The sequence below is a fragment of the Orcinus orca genome, chromosome 14 (assembly GCF_937001465.1).
Source record: "Orcinus orca chromosome 14, mOrcOrc1.1, whole genome shotgun sequence".
NCBI classification, from domain to species: domain Eukaryota; kingdom Metazoa; phylum Chordata; class Mammalia; order Artiodactyla; family Delphinidae; genus Orcinus; species Orcinus orca.
In genome coordinates this window covers 20,661,678-20,682,263 of record NC_064572.1, presented here as the reverse complement: position 1 = coordinate 20,682,263, position 20,586 = coordinate 20,661,678, and the positions used below count along the sequence as shown (strand labels likewise).

Genomic DNA, 20,586 nt, shown 5'->3' with positions numbered 1-20,586 from the left:
TAGAGCGCAGGCTCAGTAGTTGTGGCGCATGGGCTTAGTTGCTCTGCGGTATGTAGGATCTTCCCAGACCAGGGCTCAAACCCGTGTCCCCTGAATTGGCAGGCGGACTCTCAACCAGTACGCCACCAGGGAAGCCCAAGAATGCCTTATTCATGTAGCAAGATGGTGATAGCTGTTGTTAAGTGGGAAAAGAAGGGTTCAGAGCAATTTATATTGTGTCATTCCATTTTATTTCTCTCCCATATATATATATGCACACAAACACACACATATATGTGTATATACATATATAATGTATCTGCATTCTATATAAGAATCGTATAATTTCTGCAACAAACAAAATTTTAAAAGCTATTTTGTTTCCTATTGTATTTCAAAAGTTTCTGGTAAGAATTTATACTGTAACATGTAACAATAGGAAAGATCATAAGATCATTCAGGACATTTTAATGCTCCTTCTTCTTGAGGTAGGATGACTGATGGATGAACTGCAGCTCCAGAGGCAGAGCCCAGAGTGATCAAGAAATCTGCATGATATAAGTTCACATCTGATTTTAACGTGTCACAAAGAAAAGAAATGTAATACCTTTTTGTATTTGATGGGTGGTACATGGATAGATTTTTAAGTCCAGGATACACACACACACACACACACACACACACACACACACACACACAAATGTATGTACATAAACAAGAAAAAACTGCTTGCCAAGGAAGCTTGGGAAAGCTGATGAGGAAAGACTAATGCCTTCATACTGATAAATACGAGCACCCAATAACTAAGGAACTATTAAACTCTGTGATACAACAAGTATCAAGTGATATACATCATGATTGCAGGTTGAAATGATCTATTGGGTTACATAAATCATAGTATTAAAATTAATTTTACCCATTTCTTTTTACCTTTTTAAAAAGACGAGGATACCAGAAAATGTATTATTAGACATGTGGCATGCGTTATATTTCTGTTGGACAGTGCTGCTGTATACTGTAGTAAAAATCTATTTATGTCATACCTCTGCTCATAAGCTGTCAGCGTCTTCCTGTTACTTTTAGAAAAAGACAAAAATCTTTAATGTTGTCTGTGAGCCCATGAAGAGTCTTAGTGCTGCCTGCCTCACCGTTTCTACTAGTTCCCATTCTTCCCCTTGATATCCGAGGTCCAGCCAATTGGACCTTCTCTCAGGTCCTTCAACATACAATTTTTCTAACTGCAGATTGAGACTTACAGTGTGTCATGGAACAAATTCAGTGAATTGAGACCAATATTAAAAAACATGAAATAGAACCGAACAGAAGATAACAGCACAAGTAAAAGGGTAAATGTTATTTTATGTGAATGCTTTTTATTTTATGTATATGTTTACTGGATTATGTTGTGAAATATATTTCTTACTGGAGTAAAAATGTTTGAGAAGCAATTCTCAAACCCAGGGTTTCTCAGCTTTGGCACTCTTGACATTTTGGTTGTATAATTCTTTATGGTGGTCAGTTGTCATGCTCTTTACAGGATGTATAGCAGCATCTCTGGTCTCTACCCACTAGATACGAGTAGCACAACCTTCCTCTGTTACGCCAACTCAAAATATCTCCAGACTTTGCCGTATGTCCCCCAGTTGAGGACTGTTGCTCCAATCCATCATACTCAATCTCACAACAAAGCTTTTTCACAAACCGTTCTCATTTACTGCAAGGAGCTGCTCACCTCTCCTCTCCTGGTAACTGTTCCTCACCTTTCAGATCTCAGCTCAGTTGCACTCCTCTTGGGAACATCTTTCCTGAGTCCTCTAGGTAAGTCTCATCCTTCTACTGTAAGTTCTCATAAAATCACGTGCTCTATTTTAAGCACTTATCAATTTATAATTTTCCATTTGCCTCTGTGATTATTTGATTAATATATGCCTCTCTCACTAGGCTGTTAGTTGAAGTCAGGCATCATGTCTGATTTTGTCCACAATACAGCATTCTGCAAATAGTTATTCAGTGTCTACTGTGTACAGGCTTCAAACTAGATGCTAGGTGTGCATTGGATGGCTGAAAAAGCAAAATCCCTGTCCCTGAGTGGCCGACAGTCTTGCTGGGGAGACCTAAAATAGAGAAACAGACCACTGTTTAAGTGCAAATTAATAATGGAAGTGGTGCTAAAGTAAAGATGTGTTTTGAGTTGGCAAGACCAAATTCGGTAGCATTGTCAGGAGAAGGCTGCACTGAGGATGTGAACGTTTGGTAAAATGTGAAGTGTCAGAAGGATACAGCCATATAAAAGCAGGGAAAGAACATTCCAAGAGCAAGTATCGTCTTATTTAAAGCCCTTATGACATGTTCCTAGTAGGTTTTTAAAAGATCATTCTCTTATGAAGAGAATGTAGCAGAGGAAAAGAAAAGAAGGGGAAGTTACTTAAGAAGTCATCCAGTCCAGGTAGGAAACCATTGGTATCTTGGACTAGGGGTTGTTGAAGTGGTAATGGAAAGAATATGATGTATAAGTACTTACTAAGTACCTAGTATGTCAATTGTCAGATTTGACATACTAGGTCCTTAGTAAATATTTGCTGATGTAAAATCTAGTCAGTGAATTCATTAAATATTTGCTAACATAATTAGATCAAAGCTTTAAGAAATTAAGACAACTTTGGAGTAAGGTTTGAGTGATTGTCTTTTATTTTTGTCACCATATCTGCCTGTTAAAGTTTTCAAATTCCAGATTGTCTAAGAAAATTTCCCTATATTCTCAGACAAATTAATGTCTGCTTCCACAGCTATTACAGCAAATTTGTTCTAGTTCCATTGTAGCATTTATCACTGTCTACCTTAGATGAGATATTTGTGTTCATCTGCCCAACTATGTTGTGGGTGCAGTGAAAGTTGATAATTTTTTTTTAATCACTTGAACTCTGATACAATAGGCATTAAATAGGAGGCATTAAATAATGTTGGTTGAATGGAATGAATGCTGCAAAAATGGAAAAATTCAGTCTTTTAAAACTTTGATGACTCAGTCAGAAATAATCTCCCAATGGATAGGAAATTATACTTACTTGAAGTTAAAGTTTAGTTTGAAAAGGCAGTATTTTAAAACATGTTTCAATCTCAGACATACTAAAGGCAGGTTTCACTAATACAGTTTTTGCTGATGTATTGGAACATGTATTTTCATTTCTCTTTGATGATTATAGCTATGAGTGGAAATGCTAGGTCATAGGCTAAGGGTATGTTTAACTCTCTTAGAAACTACCTAATCTTTTCCCAAAGATACTTACTATTTTATGCTCTCAGCAGTCATGTATGAAAATTCCTGCTTCTCCATATTTTTATTAACTTTTGCTATGCCAGTCATTTTAATTTTCAGCCATTTTAGTGGGTGTGAAATGGTATCTCAATGAAGTTTCAATCTGAAGTTTCTTGATGACTAAATGATGTTGAATACTTCATCATATCCTTATTAGCCATACATTTATCTCCCTTTTTAAAGTGTTTGAGTCCTTCACCGAGTTAAAAATTTTTCTAACTTTTTTGAGATATAATTGACATATAACATTGAAGTAAGTTTAAAGTGTACAACATGATTCCATACACAAATATATTGCAAAATGATTACCACAATAAAGTTGGTTAACACATCTATCACTATCACCTCACATAATTACCAATTTTTGTTGTTATGGTGATGAGAACATTTAAAATCTACTTTCTTAGCAACCTGCAAGCATACAACATAGTACTGTTAACTGTAGTCACTGTACTGTACATTAGATCCCCAGAATTTATTCATCTTTTAACTCCACGTTTGTACCCTTTGACCAACATCTCCCCCTTTCCCCAACCACCAGTCCCTAGAAACAAAAGTCTACTCTCTGTTTCTGTGAGTTCAGCTCTTTAGATTCCACATGTAAGTGAGATCATATAGTATATTTGCCTTTCTGTGTCTGACTTATTTCACTTAGCATAATGCACTCAAGTTCCATCCATGTTGTTGCAAATGACAAGATTTTGTTATTTTTTATGGCTGGATAATATTCATATACATTATATATAGGTAACATATGGGTAAGTATATACTATATAAAATACACATGTATTCTATTACATATAGGTATGTTACGTGTGTATGTATGTATGTATACATATATATATGCGCACATATATATGTGCATATATATATAAGGAACATTTTCTTTAGCCATTCTTCCCTTGATGGACACGAGTTATTTCCACTTCTTGGCTATTGTGAATAATGCTACAGTGAGTGAGCATGGGAGTGCAGGTATCTCTTTGAGGTAGTGAAAACTTGTCCTTCGAATATATACCAGGAAGTTAGATCATATAGTAATTCTATTTTTAATCTTTTTGAGGAAACTCCATACTGTTTTCCACAGTGGTTGTACCAATTTACATTGCCACCGACAGTGCAGAAGAGTTCCCTTTTCTCCAAATTTTCCTCAGCACTTGTTACCTCTTGTCTTTTTGAGAATAGCCATTCTAACAGGTGTGATATCTCACTATGGGTTTGATTACATCTCCCTGATAATTAGTGATGTTGAGTACATTTTCTTGCACTTGTTGGCCTTTGTATGTTCTCTGTGAAAAAGTGTCTACTCAGGTCCTTTGCTTGATTTTTTTTTTTTTTTTTTTTTTTTTTTTTTGCGGTACGCGGGCCTCTCACTGTTGTGGCCTCTCCCGTTGCGGAGCACAGGCTCCGGACGCGCAGGCTCAGTGGCCATGGCTCACGGGCCCAGCCGCTCCGCGGCCCGTGGGATCTTCGCGGACCGGGGCACGAACCCGTGTCCCCTGCATCGGCAGGCGGACTCTCAACCACTGCGCCACCAGGGAAGCCCACTTTGCCTGATTTTTAATGAGATTATTTTGGGTTTTTGCTCTTGATTTGTATGCACTCCTTATATTTTTGGATATTAACCTCTTATCAGATATATGACTTGCAAATATTTTCTCCCATTCTATAGGTTGCCTTTTCATTTTGTTGATTGTTTCTTTTGCTGTATAGAAGCTTTGAACTCTGATGTAGTCACACTTGATTTTTGCTTTTATTACTTGTGCTTTTGGCATTGTATCCAGAATTTCATTGCCAAGACGAATGTCAGCGAGTTTCCCTTATGTTTTCTTAGGAGTTTTATGGTTTTAGGCCTTACATTTAGGTACTTAATCCATTTCTAGTTAATTTTTGTGAGTGGTGTAAGATAGAGGTTCAATTTCATTCTTTTGCATGTGGATATTCCTTCATCGAATTTTAAAAAATTGTGTTGCATGTCTTTTTATTTAATTGTAGGTATTCTTTTTTTAAATTAATTAATTTATGGCTGTGTGGGGTCTTCGTTTCTGTGCGAGGGCTTTCTCTAGTTGTGGCAAGCGGGGGCCACTCTGCATCACAGTGCGCAGGCCTCTATCACGGCCTCTCGTTGCGGAGCACAGGCTCTCGACGCACAGGCTCAGTAATTGTGGCTCACAGGCCCAGTTGCTCCGCGGCATGTGGGATCTTCCCAGACCAGGGCTCAAACCCGTGTCCCCTGCATTAGCAGGCAAATTCTCAACCACTGCACCACCAGGGAAGCCCGGTATTCTTTATATATATATATACATATTATATATGTATATATATATATACACACACACATACACACACATGACATCTTCGTTATCCAATCATCCATCAGTGGACACTTGGGTTGTTTCCAGTTCTTGGCTGTTGTAAATACTGCTGCAGTGAACTCAGGGGTGAGTATATCTTTTTGAGTTAGTGTTTTCATTTTCTTTGGATAAACAGCCAGAAGTGGAATTGCTGGGTCCATATGGTAGATCTATTTTGAATTTTTTGAGGACTCTCCATACTGTTTTCCATAGTGGCTGTACCAATTTAAATTCCCACCAACAGTCCACAAGGGTTCCCTTTTTCCCACATGCTCACCAACATTTGTTATCTGTTTTTTTTTTTTTTTTTTTAATATAAACAGCCATTCTGACAGGTGTGAGGTGATATCTCATTGTGGTTATGATTTGCATCTCCCTGATGGTTAGTAATGTTGAGCATCTTTTCATGTGCCTGTCAGCCATCTGTATGTCTTCTTTGGACAAATGTTTGTTCAGATCCTCTGCCCATTTTTAGTCAGATTGTTTGTTTGTCTGTCATTCAGTTGTGTGAGTTCTTTATATGTTTTGGTTAGTAACCCTTTATCGGACATATCATTTGCAAATATCTTCTACCATTCAGTAGGTTGCATTTTGATTTTCTTGATGATTCCCTTCACTGTGTAGAAAGATTTTTGGTTTGATGTAGCCCATTTGTTTATTTTTGCTGTCGTTTCCATTGCTTCTGGGGTCAGATCCAAATATACATGTAGTTAAGACCAAGGTCAGTCAAGAGCTTACTGCTTATGTTTTCTTCCAGGAGTTTTATGGTTGGTTTCTGGTGTTACATTCAAGTCTTTCATCCATTTTGAGATAATTTTTTTGTACAGTGTAAGATGGTAGTCCAGTTTTATTCTTTTGCATGTGGTTGTCCAGTTTTCCCCACACTATTTGTTGAAAAACTGTCCTTTCCCCATGTATGTTTTTGCTTCCTTTGGCATAAATTAGTTGACCATATGGCATGGGTTTATTTTTGGGCTCTCTATTCTGTTCCATTGACCTATATGTCTGTCTTTTTGCCAATTCCATACTGTTTTGGTTAGTATAGCTTTGTAGTATAATTAGAAATTAGGAAGTGTGATGTCTCCAGCTTTGTTCTTCTTTCTCACAATGGCTTTGGCTATTTGGGACTTTTTGTGTTTCCATACAAATTTCAGGATTCATCTATTTCTGTGAAAAATGCCACTGGAATTTTGATTTAGTATGGACATTTTAACTATTAATTCTTCCAGTTCATGAACATAGAATATATTCCCATTTATTTGTGTCTTTTTAAATTTCTTTCATTAATATATTTTTGAGTGTATAGGTCCTTCACCTCCTTGTTTAAGTTCATTCCCAGGTATTTTATTCTTTTGATGCAATCAAAGGTATTTTGTAAGGGGATTGTTAATTTCTTTTTCTGATCATTTGTTGTTAGTCTCTAAAAATGCAACTTATTTTTGTATATTGCTTTTGTACCTTGAAACTTTACTGAATTTACTTACTAGTCCTAGCAGGTTTTTTTTTTTGAGTCTTTAGGGTTTTCTATATATAAAATGATGTTGTCCTCAAATAGTGACAGTTTTACTTCTTCCTTTCCAATATGGATGCCTTGTATTTCTTTTTCCTGCCTAATTGCTAGCACTTTCAGTACTATGTTGAATAAAAATATGGGTTAAGGTCCACTACTATTATGGTATTGTTGTCAGTTTTTCTCTTTAGGTCTATTAATATTTGCTTTATGTATTTAGGTGCTCCTAGGCTGGGTGCATAAATATTTACAAGTGTCATATATCTTCTTGCTGGATTGACTCCTTTATCATTATGTAATGTCTCTCTATGTCTTTTATACAGTCTTTGTTTTAATGCCCGTTTTGTCTGATAGAAGTATAGCTATATCAACTTCCTTTTGGTTTCCATTTCATGAAACATCTTTTTCCATTCCTTCACATTCAGTCTGTGTGTGTCCTTACATCTGAAGTGCATCTCTTGTAAGCAGCATATATGTGGGTCTTGTTTTTTTATCCATTCAGCCACTCTGTGTTTTGATTGGAGTATTTAGTCCATTTACATTTAAAGTCACTATTGATAGGCATGTACTTATTGCATTTGTGTTAATTGTTTTCTGGCTATTTTGTAGTTCTTCTCTATTCCTTTCTTCTTCTTGATTTCTTCCCTTCTGGTTTGATGTTTTATAGAGTGTTATGCTTAGATTCTTTTCCCATTATCTTTTGGTTATCTACTATGGGTTTTTGCTTTGTGGTTACCATGAGACTCATATATAACAGCCTATATATATATGACAATCTATTTAAGTTGATAGCAAGATAAGTTTGAATGCATTCTATAAAACTCAACTTATTACTACCCCTCCTGTTGTGTGTTTTTGATGTCTTATTTTATTTTACTTTATTTTATTTTATTTATTTATTGGCTGTGGCATGGGGCATGTGAAAACTTAGTTCCCCAACCAGGGATCAAACCTGTGCCCCCTGCAGTGGAAGCATGGAGTCCTAACCACTGGACTGCCAGGGAATTGCCAATGTGACATTTTAAAGTTTTTAATTTTGTGTATTCCTTATTTAACTATTTTAGTTATAGTTATTTTTACCTCTTTTGTCTTTTACCCTTCATACTAGCTTTATAAGTGATTGATCGATTACCTTTACTATATATTTACCTTTATTAGTGGGATTTATACTTACATGTTTTCTTGTTACTAATTAGTGCCCTTTTCAGCTTAAAGAAGTCCCTTTAACATTTCCTGCAAGACTATTTTAGTGGTGATGAACTCCTTTAGTTTTTGTTTGTCTGGAAAGCTCTTTATCTCTTCTTCAATTCTGAATGATAACCTTGCTGGGTAGAGTGTTCTTGGTTTGAGGTTTTTTCCCTTTCACCCTTTAAATATATGGTTCCGTTCCCTTCTGGCCGGCAGAGTGTCTGCTGAAAAATCAGCTATTAGCCTTATAGGAGTTCCTTTGTATGTTATTTGATGCTTTTCCTTTGCTGATTTTAATACTCTCTCTTTATTCTTAACTTTTGTCATTTTGATTACAGTGCATCTTGCTGTATTCCTCTTTGCCTGTGTGGGACTCCGTGTGCTTTCTGGACTTGGGAGACTATTTCCTTTCCCAGGTTAGGGACCTTTGCAGCTATTATGTTGTAAATATGTTCTCAGCCCCTTTCTCTCTCTCTTCGCCTTCTGGGACCTCCTATTATATGAATATTACTGTGCTTGATGTTGCCTCAGAGGTTTCTTAAACTGTCCTCATTTCTTTTCATTCCTTTTTCTTTTTTCTGTTCAGTGGCAGGGATTTCCACTACTCTGTCTTCCAGCTCACTGATTCATTTCCTCTGTATCATTTAGTCTACTGCTGATTCCTTCTAGTGTATTTTTCATTTCAGTTATTGTATCCTTCATCTCTCTTTGGTTCTTTATATTTTTTAATGCTTTGTTAAAAACTTCTAACTTTTCACTCTGTGCATCCATTTTTCTCCCAAGTACCTTCATCATCTTTACAATCATTACTCTGAACTCTTTCTCTGGTAGGTAGCCTGTCTCCACTTCACTTAGTTCTTCTTCTCGGGTCTTATCTTGTTCCTTTGTCTGGAACATGTTTCTCTGTTGCCTCATTTTGTTGAAATTGTTACTTGTATTTTTAGGTATGAGGTAGGTTAGTTACATTTCTTGACCTTGCAGAAGTGGCCTTCTCTAGAAGTACTGTGCATCCTGGAAGCACACTACTCTCGTCACCCAAGCTATATGCTCTAGGGATTCCTCATAAGAGGGCTGCATGGGTCCTTCTGTTGTGGTGGGCTATGTGGGCTGTCTGGTAAGATTGACTGGCCCATGGTCTGGTTGGTTGCCAGGCAGATGCTATAGGCTGCTGGTTAGTAGGCTCTGGTCACGAGGCAGCTGACTGTAGAACCCCAGGTGGCCCTGGGTCTCGTGCTGGCTCGCTGGTGGGCATAGTCAGTGTCCAGAAGACTCTGGGGCTGTTGCTTTCCCCTGCCTCCCGCAACTGGTGGATGAAGCCAGGTCCTGGGGTTAGTGCCGGACTATTGGCAGGCAGAGCTGGGTCTTGGCATCTGGCTACAGGGCCCAGGGATCCCAGAGCTGGTGTCCAATCGCTGGTGGGCAGGGGGCTGGTTCCTGAAACACTTGGGTATGTAGTCTGGGGTGTCTGGAGGCTTGTGTTGTCCTGCAGCCCAGCTGGTAGGGTCTGGCTTGCTGTGGATAGCCTGGGTCTGCAGGCTGCCGGACTGTGGTTTTCTTGTGTCTGATGTCTGCCCCTTGGTGTGTGAGGCTGGTCTAGAGGCCAGTGCAGGCTTCCTGAAGAGGGTGGCCGAGGCTTGACCTCTGTTGGGTGAAGCTGGGTCTTGGCCCTTTGGTGAGCAGGGCCATGTGTGTAGACATGTCTAGAGGCAGCTGTGGGATCAGGAAGTCTTTAGGCAGACTGTCTGCTGATGGGTGCATCTGTGTCTCCACTCAGTTGTTTGGCACTGGCACCTACAAGCTATTAGGTGGGGCCAGGTCTTGGCCCTAATGAACTAGAGGAAGGATCCTACAATGGCGTCTGCCAGCACTGCCTTCCACAGGGTAGAAAGAGCTCCCAAACGTGGCTGCTGCCAGTGTCCATGTCCCCAGGGTGAGCTGTAGCCACCCTCCACCTCTGCGGGAGACTCTCCAAGACCAGTAGGTAGGTCTGGCTCAGGCACCTATCAAATTACTGCTTTTGCCCTGGGTCCTTGTGCTTATGAGATTTTGTGTGTGCCTTTTAAGACTGAAGTTTATTTCCCGAAGTCCTTTGGGACTCCTGAAATTAAGCCCCACTGACCTTCAAAGCCAAATGCTCTGGGAGCTCATCCTCCCAGTGCTGGACCCCCTGGGCTGGGGCGCCGGATGTGGGGCTCAGAGTCCTCACTCCTGTTGGAGAACCTCTGCAATATAGATATTCTCCAGTTTGTGGGTTGCACCCCCAGGGGTATGGGACTTGATTATATCATGAATTCGCCCCTTTACCCCTCTCATTGTTCCTTCTTTATGTCTTCAGTTGTAAAAGATCTTTTCTGGTAGGTTTTTGTCTTTTTCATAGATAGTTGTTTTGCAGATAGTTGTGCTTTTGGTGTGCTCGTGAAAGGAGGTGAGCTCAGGGTCTTTCTACTCCATCATCATGGCCGATCTCCAGGTTTGCTTTAATTTTTTTTCCAACAGTGTTGTATAGTTTTCATTGCAGAAGTCTTAAACATGTACTGTTAAATTTATGACTAAGCATTTTTAATGCTATTGTTCATAAAATGTTTACTTTGAAAAATTATCTCTAGGATCTATATCGATGTCCCTTTTATTACTGATATTGATAATTTGTGTTCTCATTCTTTATCTCTTTCCTAATCATTCTATCTGGAGGTTAATCAACTATACTTGTTGATTTGTCTTCTATTTTTAATTTCATTTATCTCTGCAAGTTCTTTGTCATTTCCATTCATTTATGTACTTTTGGCTTAATTTTGAAAAGTTCAATTTAAAATTTTTTCCTCCCATCCCTCCCCCATTAGATGAGAAGCTGTTTGAGGACAGGGACAATATCTCATGCCTGACATGTAAAACCTCAACCAATATTTTAAAAATCAATTGTGGAAAGCACAAATGAAAAGGTTCTAGTTCTCTGGCATTTCACTTGCTTAACGTTTGTATTAGCTATCTACTGCTGAATAATAAATTACCCCACAGGTTCTTTCTGATGAGGAATGGGAAGAAATATAAGAAAATGATTTAAATAAAAATCCATTCTAAAATGATGGAGTACACAATGCAAAAAGGAACATATATATGGACCAGCCAGAGTGGGTCAAATTCAAGTCTCTAGATTTTGGGCAAATAACATTCTCTGAGCTTCAGTTTCCTCACCAGAAAGTATAATAACACTACCATTGAAAGGTTTGTAGCATTAAATGAAAGAACACGTGAAATACCTGTAACCATGCCTAGCATACATTAGGGGCTCGATGAATGCCATTTCTAAGAGTCTCAGTGTCCATATCTGTTAAAGAAAACAAGAAATGCTGTCAGAGTAGGGTTGTTGAATGTGTAGAAATAGATAAATAACATGCATAGCACAGGGCACAGTCTATTTCAGGTCTACCCAGAATATTAACTCTTCTAAATATCCATGGAACCTATAAATCAAGTTATGGTTATAGGAGGCAGAAAAAAAACTATATGCATGTTTTTGTGGTTCTGATTTTTGTTTTTAAAAATTAAAATCTACAGCTTGCTTCTCCAACTGAAGATTTAGTTATTTTTTCCAAAAAGCCTAGCTGTGAGTCAGTGCAATATTAAAGAGAGATGGCAAAGGAAGCCAAGATATGGGACCCATGAAGCACACTTTGGACCTCTATATTCAACGAAGGAGGGTGAAAGCTGGTAACTGGAGATCGGGAATTTCGAGTTCTCTCTTTATACCTCAGTGACCACCAAATGGGAGAATCACATAGTTTCAGTCTCTTAGAAATCTTATATATTACATAAATAAATGGTTTCCTAACGTAATTAATGCTTATAGAAAAATCACATTTCTGTTACAACATCAAGGGTTAGTGTCCATTGTGATTTTCCTAGAATTTGATGAATACTCAGCACCATGAATATTACTAAAGATATTGGAGAGACACACCCTCACACTTTTCATTTCTGCTCACATATTATTGACCAAAAAAGTCATGTCTCTCTCTGGATAACTTCAACTGAGAAGAAAAGTGCAGTCCTTCTGTGAGCAGCAGTACTATCTATGACAAATTTAAAAAGTCTATTTTGGATAGAAGAGAAAATGTACAGGTGTTAATCACATGGTTCCCTCATTCTTTTTACTTAACAGGTCAAGAAAGAACTTTGAGCTTCAGAATACAGGCTGCAAACTGATATAAATTCATTCAAACCCATATTTTCTTAACTATATGCCACTGTTGCGAAGTGTTTTATACACATTTACTCATTTATTCCTCAAGATAATCTGAAGAGGTAAGTATTGTTATCCTTACTTATAGGTGAGGAAGTTAAGATACAGAAAACTGTATCTTAACTGTTATACTGAACTGTATATTAAACTGTTGGCCCAATGGCACACAACTGGGATTCACGCCGAGGCAGCCTGACTCCAGAATCCACACTCTAAACCAGTGTACACAGTCTCTCATAGACATGTAATACTGAGGCAGAGTTTCAGACAGGGTGGCCGTCAAAAACCAGGGAGATCAGCTCGGGGCTTTGTGACCACCTAGAGGGGTGGGATAGGGAGGGTGGGAGGGAGGGAGACGCAAGAGGGAAGAGATATGGGGTTATATGTATATGTGTAGCTGATTCACTTTGTTATAGAGCAGAAACTAACACACCATTGTAAAGCAATTATACTCCAATAAAGATGTTAAACAAACAAACAAACAAAACTAGTTGAAAAAAGAACTGTTTGCCAGGCCTTGAGCTGGGTATTCCACGAGTACTCATCCATCTTCATGAAATTTATGTGTCAGCATGCAGTCGTTAGGCAGGAAGACCACTGCGCGACTTCAAACATTTTGGGTCGTTGTGAAGATTTTCCTCAATGCTGCACGTTAGGAAAGAGTATACTATGCATTTCATATTTTTTTTGCTATGTTTCTACATATGGCCCTAACATAAAAGCAATTTCTGTGCTCAGTGTTTAACCTTTGTCCAACAAGGTATGAGCAAAAAACTCAAAAATGTATTGTTTTCCTCTTTTGAAGAAAATGTTAACTTTGCATGGTTACATGGGACAAAAAGAATGAAAAATGTACAAAGCGTTTCTGTGTTTAGTTTCCTCCTTTGTCCTATGCTACCCCCTTCTATGTTTTGATATTTGGCACCTTCATGCTAATAGCAAATAAGAATTAATTTATAAAGAAGACAAAACTGGAAATCATAAGTAATTTCTATCTTCTGAACATAATTTAACTTTCTCAATTCTGCTTTTTCAGGAGCCAAATTCTACATCAGGTGCCATATTCTACTTGACTGATTTGATCATCTATAATAGGGGCTGGTAAACAATAGCTTGCAAGTCAACTCTGGCCTGCTGCCTATTTTATTTTTATTGGAGTACAGTTGCTTTACAATGTTGTGTTAGGTTACACCGTACAGCAAAGTGAATCAGCTATACCTATACATATATCCCCTCGTTTTTGTATTTCCTTCTCATTTAGGTCACCACAGAGCACTGAGTAGAGTTCCCTGTGCTATATAGTAGGTTCTCATTAGTAATCTATTTTATGCATAGTATCAATAGCATATGTATATATGTCAATCCGAATCTACCAATTCATTCCCCCCCACCCTGGCTTTCCCTCTTGGTATCCATATGTTTGTTCTCTACGTCTGTGTCTCTATTTCTGCTTTGTAAATAAGACTGTCTATACCAGTTCTTTTTAGATTCCACATATATGTGTTAAAATACGGTATTTGTTTTTCTCTTTCTGGCTTACTTCACTCTGTATGACAATCTCTAGGTTCATCCACATTACTGCAAATGGAATTATTGCATTCTTTTTTATGGCTGAGTTATATTCCATTGTATATATGTGCCACATCTTCTTTATCCACTCATCTGTTGATGGACACTTAGGTTGCTTCCATGTCCTGGCTATTGTAAACAGAGCTGCAATGAACATTTCGGTACATGACTCTTTTTTGAATTATGGTTTTCTCAGGGTATATGCCCAGTAGTGGGATTGCTGGGTCATATGGTAGTTCTATTTTTAGTTTTTTAAGGACACTCCATACTGTTCTCCATAGTGGCTGTATCCATTTACATTCCCACCAACAGTGCAAGAGGGTTCCCTTTTCTCCACACCCTCTCAAGCATTTGTTGTTTGTAGATTTTTTGATGATGCCCAGTAAAAGTCATCCTGTTTAACTCTGAGGATGAAAGGGGGTGGATATTGTAGACATTCTTAACAGTTGTAAGCCATGCTTAATTAAGACAAAATATTGATTTGCAAAGGCAGACAGAGTGGATGCCTAATGTTATCTTATTATTATTTTGCTCTGAGTTCAACACACCAGCTGGCTTGAACTGTGGGTGACATACACAATGAAAACATAATACAATTACATAAAAGACTTGAGAATTTACTTATCTGGCTTCCTATTCCCTTTTATATTGCCCAAATTACAACCCTGCCATCACCTCTGCAAAATAAATCAAGCAACAATTCGTGTTGATATAATGAATATCTTATTTCTTTCAGATAAGACCAATGCTGTATCTTCTACAAATATAAGGGTAACCTAATGAACCAAGTAACTAAAAATGGTATGTCCTTTTAACTAATTAGATGCTCATAAAGAGAAGAAAATTCAGTATTTAAAGTTTATATACTCTTTTAGCCATTTGACTTACCTGATCAGTTTCCATTCAAGGCAACATATCAAAAATGGAATTTTCTTTCCATTTTTTTATTATGAACAATTTCAAACATGCAGAAAAATTGAACAAAAATGAATATCCACCATCATGATTGAGCAATAGGTAATACTCATATTTGCATTTGCCTGCTTTGTCTCTAGTATTTTAAAATCGAGGAGAGTACCCTAGCTTTTAATTTATTGATATATTTAATTACATTGACTCAAAAAGGCCAAGTCTGTTTTCTCATAAATTTTGAAGGTATGTGATTGTTTTCTTTTGATGTTCTCACCTTTTCTTTCTCTCTTCTATTTCAAGAAAACTGGAAGGTTGGTCTAGACTCACAGCGAACATTTTGGAAAAGTGATGCTGTGTGCTTTGTTCTGCATCATATCAAGAGGCACACAATGCCAGGTTGTCCCAATATGGGTGATGCTGAGTTTGCTCACCCAGTTGATTTGATCCCCACCCGACCTCTCTTTTATGGGGTTATGCTTTCCTTTGGTAATATGCATTTATCTTCTGTTCCAGCAACATTTTATCTAATAGTTTTAGCCTTTATAAAAGAACTTTGCCTGAATTACTGATTTCATACAGAGGTCAGAACTGTGATTTTTCTAACACTATTATTCTTTTTGTGTTCATTAACTGATGCTCTTTCGTGAAAAAGTGTTTTTCCTCCTAAAAATTGCTTACCACCTTCCCTTTAATAACCACCTGTCAGGGTAAGGAGTTGGTGTAATAGTAAGATGACTATACATTCCAGTTTATCCAGGACAGTCATGGTTATGTCACTTAACATAACTATTGCTGTGCTCCCATTTATATAATGTAACGTATTAAACAAAAAATTATAAGAACATTCCATGTATTAGTCCCTTGACTTTCTCTCTCAAAATCTCTCTGTCATTTTGAGAATCCTAAGTGTTAATTTATAGTGTTTCTCAAGGTATTATGCATTTTGATACCCAAATCTTTTATATGCAAACACTTCCAATTATCCCTTTTGATACTCAAACCTCCACACTCAAGTCCCAAAATTGACTAGGCTTCTGTGTCCTTTTCACATAACTCCAGTTTTGATTAAATCTTTGCTTTATGATATAATAAGGTATTACAGCATTACCTTGCATTTTCTATGCTCCAGATCTGAAGTCAACAATTTCCTCAAAGATCTCTGATTTCTTTCAGTGGGAACTGATCAGGAGTATTCATTTTTACTGAGGTGTTAACTGCTCTCGGAGTATTTCAGTGGATAAATCTAGGGTATATATAAATATAAATATACTTTATAAACTTAATATTTTTCATTTCTAATTCAAATTTAACATTATAGTGCTTTTAATTCCTTTGACTTGTAAATTCATATTATTTGTTTTACCCTGAAATCCTTTGTTTCTAATTAGCACATTTACTTTATTCTATGACATGCATAAAATGGTTAGAAAATAAAATTCCAATATGTTTACCAATAATAAAACTCTACGTATGGTTTAAAATTGTTTGACTTCTCTTTTCCTTTACGGATATGACCTTAGGCTGTGCAGTCAGAGCACTGGGTCAAAAGTAATTTAAACATTTGTTTGGCAGAAAATACCACAAGTAGAGACAAATAATGAACATGAAAAACAATGCTTATAATTTTTATCACAAGCAAATGGTTAATATCCCAGAACTACTAGATATATAAAAAACACTGAAAGCATGGTAGAGATATTAACAGTTAACCTAAATAATAAATGAAAATAAATCTTAAGCCTATTTTCCTATGTTAAGTTGATCATAATAAGTTAAATGTAAATTAAAACTCTATTTAGGTATAAATTTTGACTTACCTACACTGGCAAAAATCCAAAACTTTGACAACATAATCTGTTGGCAAGGCTGCAGGGATAGAGATAGTCACATATATTGCTGGTGACAATGCAAAATAGTATAATTCTTCTTGGAGAGGAATAGGAAATACCAAAAGTCTCTATATATTTATAACTAACTAACTTCACACAGATAATCCCAAATCTTCCAATCTCAAGACTCTTACTCACCTCTGCAAATCCCTTTTGTCATGTGAGGTTCTGGGAAGTCACATGTTCTGGAGATTATGATTTGTACACCTTGCGGGGGGGGATCATTTTCTTTCTACCACACAAGGTCATAAAACAAGTAGATTAATAATAAATTTGATGGAATTAAAGTCATACAAAATGTATTCTATGATTATAATAGAAGTAAGCAAAAAAATTAATGAGTGAATTTGGAAATTCCTCAAATACTTAAAAAATAATGAACATACTTCTCAACTGTCCTTAGGTCAAAGAAGAAATCACAAGGAAAATTGGAAAATATTTGGGACAACAACAAAATTTCAAAATTTGTGGGTTATAGCTTTAAAGCACAATTTACAGAGAAATTAATAGAACCCTAAAAGATACTAATGTGGAAGAGTACATAATTGTTTAAGCTTCCATCATAAGAAGCTATAAAAAGAGCAAATAAAACCTAGAGCAAGTCAAAGCAAGTAAATAAAGCAATAGAGGTAAACAAAATTCAAAGCTGACTTTTTGGAAAGGTCAGTAAAACTGATAAACTTCTAGTAGATGGATCAAGGAAAAAAAGGAGAATACCCAAATTATCAATATCAAGAATGAAAAAAGAAATGTCATTATTGATCTGTCATTAAAAGAATAATAAGGGAATATAATGAACATTTTATTCCAGTAAGTTTGAGAACTTACTTAAATGAATTGAATAAATTCTTTGAAGGGCATAAATTACAACTCAGAGAAAGAGACAACTGTATACTTTCATACTTACTAAAGAAGTTGAATTTATTTCTTAAGAGTGCTCCTAAAAGAAAACTCTAGGCTCATATGGTTTCACAGTAGAATTCTATTGAATTTTTAAGGAAGAAATAATAATAATCATACATAAATTCTTTTAGAAAATAGAGTATGCAACACTTTCCAATGCACTCTGAGTCCAGCATTAGCCTGATACCATATCCAAACAAAAACACTGCAAGAAAACAAACCCAGAGAACAATATCCCTCATAAGACTGGATTCACAACATCCTTAACCAAATACTAAAAACCAAATCAAGTAATACAAAAAACAGATAACACATAATGATCAAGTGGTATTATCCCTGGATTGCAAGGTTGCTTTAACATTCTAAACTCAATCAGTGTAATTCTCCATGTAATGGAGAAAAGCATATGATCATCACAATAGATATATTAAAACATTTTACAGAATGCATCATCCATTAATTCTAAAAGCTCTCAGCTAAATGTAAAGGGTAACAGAAATGTTCAGCTGACATCATATTTGCTGAGAAAGTTTCCTACTCTAAGACTGGGAATAAAGTAAGAATGTCTACTCACTCTTAAGGTATTCTCCATTGTGTTGTAGCCTGTGCAATAAAGAAAAAGAAACACACACATATATATAGGGAATAAAGACATAAAACTTTTTTTTGGATATCATCATGATGTACATAGAAATTACTAAGGACACTACCAAAAAAAACCCCCAAAACAAAAAACAAACCCATTAGATAACTACTAAGCGAATATAACAGCATCCCATGATGCAAGAGCAGTACACCAAAATCAAGTCTGTTTCTAGATACTGGCAATGAAAAATTACATCATCAAAAAATACGAAGTGCTTGGAGATAATTTTAACCATATGTTTAACACCTGTACCATGAAAACTATCAAAGATGGCTGAATGAAGTTAAAGAAGACATAAATAATTTGGGAGCTACACAGTGTTAATGAATTTAAAGACTGAATGTTATTAAGGTATTGATTCTCTCTAAATTTATTTACAGAGTTAACCCCAATTAAAATCCCACTGGACATTCTAAAAGTAATGGTCAAACTCATTCTACAGGTTATATGGAAATACAAAAAATATGGAATATGGAAATGTAAAAAAGAATGTATTTGGAGGACTTATACTCCCAGATTTCAGCTTACTCCCAATCTATAGCAATCAAGGTAGTAAGATAGTGGCATAAAAATACACATTTAGATCAATGGAACAATTAAAAGTTCAGAAATGGATATATGATTATATGGTCAACTAATTGTTGACTAATTACCAAGATAATTCAATGGGGAAAATTGGTCTTTTCAATAAATGGTGCTGGAATAACTGGATATCTGTACAGAAAAAGGAGCTTTGGCATTTTCCTTACACCACACACAAAATTTGATTCAAAATGGATTATAGAACTTAAAAAGGTTAACATTCTAAAGCAGAAAACATATGAGAAAATCTTTGTGACCTTGGGAAAGGCAAATTTGCATTGATAGGACAAAAAATATGAATAATGAAAGAAATATATTCTGCAATTGAAGCTTACCAAAATTAAACTTTCACTTGCCAGAGGATACCATTAAGAAAATTAAATGGATGGGCTTCCCTGGAGGCGCAGTGGTTGAGAGTCCGCCTGCCGATGCAGGGGACACGGATTCGTGCCCCAGTCCGGGAAGATCCCACATGCCATGGAGCGGCTGGGCCCATGAGCCATGGCTGCTGAGCCTGCGCATCCAGAGCCTGTGCTCCGCAACGGGAGAGGCCACAGCAGTGAGAGACCCGCGTACTGCAAAAAAAAAAAAAAAAAAAAAAAAAAAGAAAAGAAAATTAAATGGCAAGTCACAAATGGGGAGAAAATATTTGAAAAAATATATATTAGAAAGGACTTGGACTCAGAGTATACAAAGAAATCTTACGACTCAATAATAAGAAGACAACCAAATAAACAATGTGCAAGTGCTCTGTAACTGAACAAGTCCAGAAAAAGTTGTTTAACTTCATTGGTCACTAAGGAAATGCAAATTAAAACCACAATGATATACTACTACATACCCACCAGAAAAACTAAAGTTAAAAACAAGTGCTGCCAAAGATGTGGAACAACTGGAACACTCATAAGGCACATGTGGGAGCACAGAATGACACAGGAGAGTGGCAGTGAGTCAGAAAGGGAATCAGCCTAGATTCCTGAGGCACCACGTGGGACAAAGCCACAGCCAATCTAGAGTTGTCCAGCAAGGAAAATGAGAAATAAACCTCTGTTGCTAATATCCCCTGAGACTTTGAGACTGTTACACAAAATAACCTTACAAAAGCTGGTGAATATAGTTATATTTTGACTTGTATTTAGTGTTTCATTTCTTCCTCTTTTTTCTATACAAAGATTTTTTTGTTGAATTTACTGAATCATAATTGGAAAGGCTCAATACTCTGTAATGAAGTATATGGGAAAATAATCTAAAAAAGAGTGGATATATATGTATGTGTATAACTGATTCACTTTGCTGTACACCTGAAACACAACGTTGTACATCAACTATACTCCAATAAAAATTTTAAAAAAGAAAATTTAAAAATAAAATAATTACATTGGATAGTATCTTTAAAACAAGAGTATATAATAATACAAATGATAGGCAAACTTACCTTATTCCTATCTAAGTAAGAATTTATCCAGTGTTTCTCTTGTTAAGGATAAGTCTTGTAAGG

General features: G+C 36.5%; 1 long non-coding RNA gene across 1 annotated transcript; it reads right to left on the bottom strand.

The window, feature by feature from the left end:
• Positions 1-1,075: 1,075 nt before the first annotated feature.
• On the bottom strand, positions 1,076-19,697 carry LOC117196647 (uncharacterized). The gene is made up of 7 exons (XR_004476932.2): positions 19,424-19,697; positions 18,435-18,463; positions 17,096-17,189; positions 16,886-16,934; positions 16,177-16,311; positions 11,605-11,672; positions 1,076-2,093 (listed from the first exon to the last, which is right to left on the bottom strand). It is a non-coding gene; the product is annotated as an uncharacterized LOC117196647 (long non-coding RNA).
• Positions 19,698-20,586: the final 889 nt, after the last annotated feature.